Here is a 7,036-nt window from a genome sequence, read left to right as displayed (position 1 = left end):
CTGATGAGGTTATGTCTAAGCTGGTGGGGAGGGCACATGAAGTAGTTAAAGTTGGCATACGCAGTAAGCCAGTTTTAAATCTGACTACAGGACCTGAACCCATTTTTGAGGTACTGAAGCAGCACTTCAGTGATACTATGTCCTCTAGTTTGCCCTTAGCGGATTTTTATGCTACTGTGCCCCACCCCAACGAACATCCCTTTGACTATTGGCTGAGACTCAACAAAGCTTTGGATGTGACAGAGGACTCTTTAAAGAGACAAAATAAGGCTTTTGACTCTCTGTCCTGTGATCTAGCTGCCATGTTTATCCAGAACTGCCCTGACCCTGAACTGTCGCTCATATTCAAATGTAGGCAGCTGAAAGACTGGACGGTGGCTGACATTCACGAGAAACTTGTTGAACACTGCAGAAATCGCAAGCGACTAACCAAACACAGAATGTCAAGTTTCTGGTCTTCCCAGCACCAGGAAGTCACCTCCTCTGTGCAAAATGCGACACTCAGTACTGAAGTATTACCTCCAGCCCCAGTTGTTGCATCACCTATTGGAAAGTCAGCTGAGAACTCGCCGGACCGCCTGGACCGGGTCATCGCTCTGCTCGAACGTGTTCTGGAGCAGCAGCAGCCACAGCAGCACAAGTTTCAAAGTAGGTTCAAGGCACACACCCAGGGGGACCAGCCGACGAAAGTAAAGCCTGCCGTACCTTGTGCTGTGTGCAGCGAGGGTGGGCACACTACTCAGTATCACTGTAGGTCCAATCATCTGTGCTTTAGCTGTTTTGCACCTGACCACATCCGAGCGCAGTGTCCAGGGGCTGTGGTGAGGAAGCCTAGGAGCGATAAGCAGGTGGTGCAGTCTCAGGAAAACTGACTGGCCCGCATGTGGTGGGGGAAAGTGTTGGGCCTAAAAGTGATCCCCCTGTTCAAAATTTTGAAGATGACATGGAGTCTGTGTGTCAAAGTGCATATGAAGTGAGAGATATGGGATATACACCAATATTCCAAAACATTCAGAGACTCGAACAGCATGACAACTTGTTTTATGAAGATGTGACACTGGGAGGAGTGGTTACGGTCAGAGCCTTGCTGGATAGTGGGTCGATGGCGTGCACTCTGAGCTCTAAAGTAATACCTCAGCTGTTACATAGGGATGTTTTAAGGAGCCCCACCCTTGAGCCGACAGCGACTGTGTTGATTGGGTGTGGGGGATCCAGGACCTTACCTTCTGGCATGTGCGATCTGGAGATGGGTCTTTATGACTGCAAAGTGATTGTCCCGACATTGATTGTTGAGAACCAGAATGAAGAACTGATTGTTGGCAGTAACCTGTTGAGATACATTATTAACAGGTTTAAGCTGAGGCAAGATCTCCAGAACCAGGGCCCCACAGCACTCTGTGACAGTGATGCAGAGCAGAAAATGCTAGGCTTGTTGGCAAGGGTGGAAGCTGCCGATGAAAACGTCCATGATGCAGTTGGAACTGTCAAAATCAAGCGAGCTGTTACTCTTGAACCTATGACAGAGCATCTGATTTGGGGAAAGTTGCCACAGGTGAATAATCTGTTGGCGGGATGTACTGTTGTGGTGGAGCCAACAACAGCAAGATCTACACCGAGGACAGTCTTAGTGGGGAGGTCGGTGTCAATTCTAAGAGCAGATGGGTGGCTCCCATTAAAGGTCATTAATCCATCAGACAAGCCGGTTACCTTGAGACGTAATGCTAAGTTGGCTGATGTGTGTACTTGTTGTTCAGTGGAGATGTTTGCTGGATCCCAACTTGGCATTCATCAACAAATGCAAGTGCCATTGGACAACAGTACAAAACACAGCCTCGTCACAGAGGACTCCACCTTGCCAGATCATCCTCACCTTGTGACACCGTGCATAGTTGACACCCCTCAGGCAATGCTTAGACAACTGGGACTGTCGGATATAGACACCGAGTCATGTGACGTTGCCCCTGAATATAAGGCTAAACTGGCTGAGCTCATTGTTCAATACCAGTCGATTTTCTCAAGGGACAAACTGGATTGTGGTAAAGCCATGGGTTTTCTACATCGCATCAGAGTCATGGATGAGAAACCATTCAGATTGCCATGTAGGCGCATACCACCAACCCAGTATGAAAAATTGAGAGAGGCACTGGATGAGATGGAGGAGCGTGAAATCATACGGAAGTCTAGCAGTGAGTTTGCATCTCCCCTGGTACTCGTGTGGAAGAAGTCTGGTGACTTACGGATTTGTAATGATTTCCGATGGATCAATGCACGCACTGTCAAGGATGCACACCCACTCCCTCATCCAGCTGATGCTCTAGCAGCCTTGGGGGGCAATGCCTTTTTCTCAACCATGGATTTGACTTCCGGCTATTACAATGTGGAAGTGCATGAGGCTGACCGAAAGTACACTGCCTTTTCATCGCCGTTTGGATTGTACGAGTATAATCGGATGCCTCAGGGACTCTGTAATAGTCCAGCGACATTCATGAGAATGATGCTAAACATCTTTGGTGACCAGAACTTTATGAGCTTGCTGTGCTATCTGGATGATGTCCTGGTGTTTGCTCCAACAGAAGACCTAGCGCTTGAGCGTCTGCACATGGTCTTCCAGAGACTCCAGAATCATAACCTCAAGCTCGCCCCAAAGAAATGTCACTTTCTGAGGAGGTCAGTGAAGTTCCTCGGTCATATCATCAGCATGGATGGGATCCAATCTGACCCAGATAAAGTGACTGCTATCGCCGCCATTACTGAGTCAGACCTTATGGAGGTTGGCACAAATATTCCCTCACAGAGGAAGATCCGTTCCTTCCTTGGCATGGTAGTCTACTACCAGCAGTTTATTGAGGGGTGTTCTGCTATGGCCAAACCATTGTTTCGGCTGATCTCATGCTCTAAAGGTCCGCGGGGAGGTGGAAGAAAATGCCGACAAATCCGCAAACAGTTCCGTGCTGAGGATTGGACAGCAGATTGTCAGCAGGCTTTTTGTCGACTGAAGCAGGCTTTGTTAGATCGTGTGGTGCTGGCCCACCCGAACTTCAGTGAGCCCTTTCTCCTGTCTGTGGATGCGTCTACTGACGGACTTGGTGCAGTCCTGTCACAAGTGCCTGCTGGTGGTTCAACAGCCAGACCGATCGCTTTTGCAAGTAAATCACTAAGTTATGCCCAATCTAAATATCCCGCGCACCGACTGGAATTCTTTGCCTTAAAATGGGCGGTGTGTGACAAATTCCATCACTGGTTGAGAGGTCACCAATTCACTGTGTGGACGGACAATAATCCACTAACCTACATCCTGTCCAAGGCTCGGCTGGATGCGTGTGAGCAGAGGTGGATCGCTAGGTTGGCGCCGTTCCAGTTCGACATCAAGTACATCCCTGGATCAAAGAATGTGGTGGCTGACGCCCTTAGCAGAGAGCCCTTTGTACAGTCTAGTGCATCTCACCGTTTGACAAGAATGCCTTATGACGAGCTGCTGGCAGAGGCGGCAGTGGTTGGTGCTAATGGGATCCAGGAGGTGTTTCGCTGGTCAGCCAACCCACCTGAAGTATTTGAGTGCGACCCACAGATATCTCAGGGTGTGGCGGTTGTTAAGACAGGAGCAGTATCATCACTGGAGGTTGCCGCTGTACTCCAGGGATGCAGTGGAAATGGTCCTGTGGTGTGCCCGAATGCTTTTCTCCTGCCACAGTTCTCACAGACTGTTCTAACAACCCCAAAAGTCAACCCGGAGGTGCTCTCGCTTGAAGTGTTGCAGGAGAGGCAGAGAAATGACCCGGTTCTAAGTAGGGTGATCTTCTTTGTAGAGAGGAAGTGGAGACCTTCCAGGAGGGAACGTGTCAAGGAGTCATCAGAAGTCCTCAAGCTTTTGAAAGGCTGGGAAAAGCTGGCATTGAGAGATGGAGTTCTGTACCGGGTAGCTAAAAACCCTGTCACAAAGAGAAAGTCCTATCTTTATGTTGTCCCCCGCTCACTGCGCCAGAAGGTGTTACAAGGTGTTCACGATGAGGCTGGTCACCAGGGTCAGCAACGGACTCTGTATCTGACTAGACAGAGGTTTTATTGGATTGGCCTAGTGCATGATGTTACTGAGTATGTACAACACTGCAGACGGTGTGTTGTCAGCAAGTCACCAGAGCCAGAAGCCAGAGCTCCTTTGAAAAACATAAGGACCTCGGAACCTCTGGAACTTGTCAGTATTGATTTCTGGACTGCTGAGGATTCTTCAAACAATTCACTGGATGTGCTAGTGGCTACTGACCACTTCACAAAGATGGCACACGCTTTCTTGTGCCCCAATCAGTCGGCTAGAGCAGTCGCACACCAACTGTGGAACAACTACTTCTGCATCTATGGGTTTCCCAAGCAACTACATTCCGATCAGGGGGCCAGTTTTGAGAGTTTGCTCATTGCAGAGTTGCTGAATGTGGCGGGCGTGCAAAAGTCCCACACTACGCCTTATCACCCCATGGGAAATGGCTCGTGTGAGAGAATGAACCGGACTCTAGGCAACATGATTCGAGCACTGCCACCAAGAGCTAAACATCGTTGGCCTGAGGCCCTGAAATCTCTGACATTCGCCTACAATTGTACAGTGCATGAGACGACAGGGTATGCACCGTTCCTGCTCATGTTTGGGAGGGTGCCACGTCTTCCAGTGGACGTTATCTTTGGTTCGGCGCTCAGTGATCCAGAGGTGGTGGACTATGATCGCTATGTTGAGACCCTGCGAAAGGACATGAGAGAAGCTATGGCCGTAGCCCAGTCAACAGCAACTAAACAGCTCCAGCGTCACACTGAGCTATACAACCGGAGAGTACGTGGTGTACCGGTGGAAGTGAACGACAGAGTGCTGCTGGCCAACAAAGGAGAACGTGGAAAAAGGAAGCTTGCTGACCGCTGGGATAGCACGGTGTATGTGGTGGTTGGAAAGGATGACGAGAGCCACACCTTCAGGATCCAGAATCCCACTACAGGCCAAGTAAAAGTGGTTCACCGCAATCTGATAATGTCGATAAACTTTCTGCCTTTACCTCAGGATGACCAGGAGGAGGTTGTTCTGTCTCCGACATCAAGTTCACTTGACCTCAGTGTCGAGAGGTCAGCAATCGGTGATGTAATTTCTGACTCAGCAGAGTTTAGAACAAGAGTGTGGGTATCTGACCTACCTTTGGGAGCAGGCAGGGAGACAGATGCAGAAGATGCTGAGCAGGTGGAGGGCACTGTGCTGGAGGGAGCTGTAGAACCTACTAATGCCCTACCAGAGGTGTTGCCTCTAGCCCACCCAGTCCTTGATCAGTTACAACCCTCTGATGGAGCTGCTTTGATGGACAGCAGTTCAGCAGACTCTGGTTGCTCAGCAGTCCTAATGGCTTGCCCAGAGACCTTTCCAGCTCCTGTTACGGACACTCTCACTGATGTACCTGCTACTAGTACTACTACAGTGACAGTAGTTGATGGTGCGACTGCCCGTAGATCTAGAGCTGGGCGATTGTTGAGACCAGTGACTAGACTTATTGAAATGATGCACCAAAGAACAGCATTAGTTTGATGAGTTCTTACTTATAAAACTACAGTTTTGTGTGTTTCAATTTTGACCTTGAGGTTTTGTAACGATTTTGATATTTCATGTTTGTTTTACTATTTGCGAGGTGAGGTTGCAGTTGCATATTAACAAAATATGTAAATGGGCATATTTTTTTCCCCTATGTATGTAGGTGGGGTTTGGCCAACCTTTTCTCATACTGATCCTCATGGGATAGTCTAAGTGACTGGGTATTTGTAACTGTAAATTCGATGTGATTGTACCTCACAAGTGACTTTGGAAACGGTGGTTGTGTATTGGTTTCCTGTGCATTTGAATAGAGTTCTTACTCCATTTTGTGCGTTTGTACCTGTGGTTTTACTGTATTTTTTTCTTTATCTTTCTTGCTTTTTCTATTTTTGTTTTGTTTGTTGTAATGGGGCAAGTGGAATTCAGCAGGAGGGAGTGTAACAGAGTTAATGTTGTATAGAATTCCACTTGTCATTACTCCCAAGTTTGGGTTCATGTGTAATGGGTGAAACAGCACCCCCTTCTGGTGGTTGGCAGTGTTAAATATACTGAACACAGATATCTCGTTGCCAGTTCATGAGAGATGAGCGCGAGGTATGTTCACTGAGTTTAACGCTCTGGTAAAATGTTATGTTAGCTTGATGCTAACATAAAATACTATTCCTCGTAAGGTGCTGTACCCGCTGTGATGAACCTGATTCCTGATCAGTTATTATCCTGTTCCATACAGGTACATATTGTTTTATTTCTTTGTATTTTTGTGTAATATTAATGTATTAAATACGGCCGTTGGCCAGTTCATGAGAGATGAGCGCGAGGTGCTGTACCCGCTGTGATGAACCTGATTCCTGATCAGTTATTATCCTGTTCCATACAGATAAATACCATTTCATCTCATCCTGTCTCCTGGCCCTGATTCACACAACGCAGAACTGAGTTGAACTGGGCGATCACGATTATCGAGGTTACAGTTGCAGTTTATCACATGGATTTGTATGTTAAATAAAAATATCTACGTTTAAGTAGATATAGCAGGTGAAATATTTACATGTCAGTTGTACAACACTGTTTACAATTTAAGATATGTCCTTATTGAATAAAGTAAATATTATAACTAAAGAGTTCTTCACAGACATACGTTGCTGTGAGGAAAACTGCATTTACTAAAGCAACAATGTAAATAAACTAATTCAGATTTACAACAACCCATTGCATGTGTTGACCTGACTAAACCTTGCTGCCTTTGATGTACTTCAGCTTTCGGCTCTTGGTGTACTCCACCTTTTATGTACTCCATAAATAGTAGACAACAATACACCACAGTTGTCTAGGTAATGCTCTACCATACCAGTAACACAGGTCATCAAGATCTTTGTCATCAAGCCCACATTCCTGCTTTACAAACCTTTTGACACATACTCAACAGAAGAGTTATCAATACTTTTTCAATGTTGCCCCCTCAAGGAAACCACGACTTTAGCA

The sequence above is a fragment of the Xiphophorus hellerii genome, chromosome 12 (genome assembly GCF_003331165.1).
Source record: "Xiphophorus hellerii strain 12219 chromosome 12, Xiphophorus_hellerii-4.1, whole genome shotgun sequence".
NCBI lineage: Eukaryota > Metazoa > Chordata > Actinopteri > Cyprinodontiformes > Poeciliidae > Xiphophorus > Xiphophorus hellerii.
The sequence above is the reverse complement of the archived record's forward strand: the minus strand, read 5'-3'. Positions refer to the sequence as shown.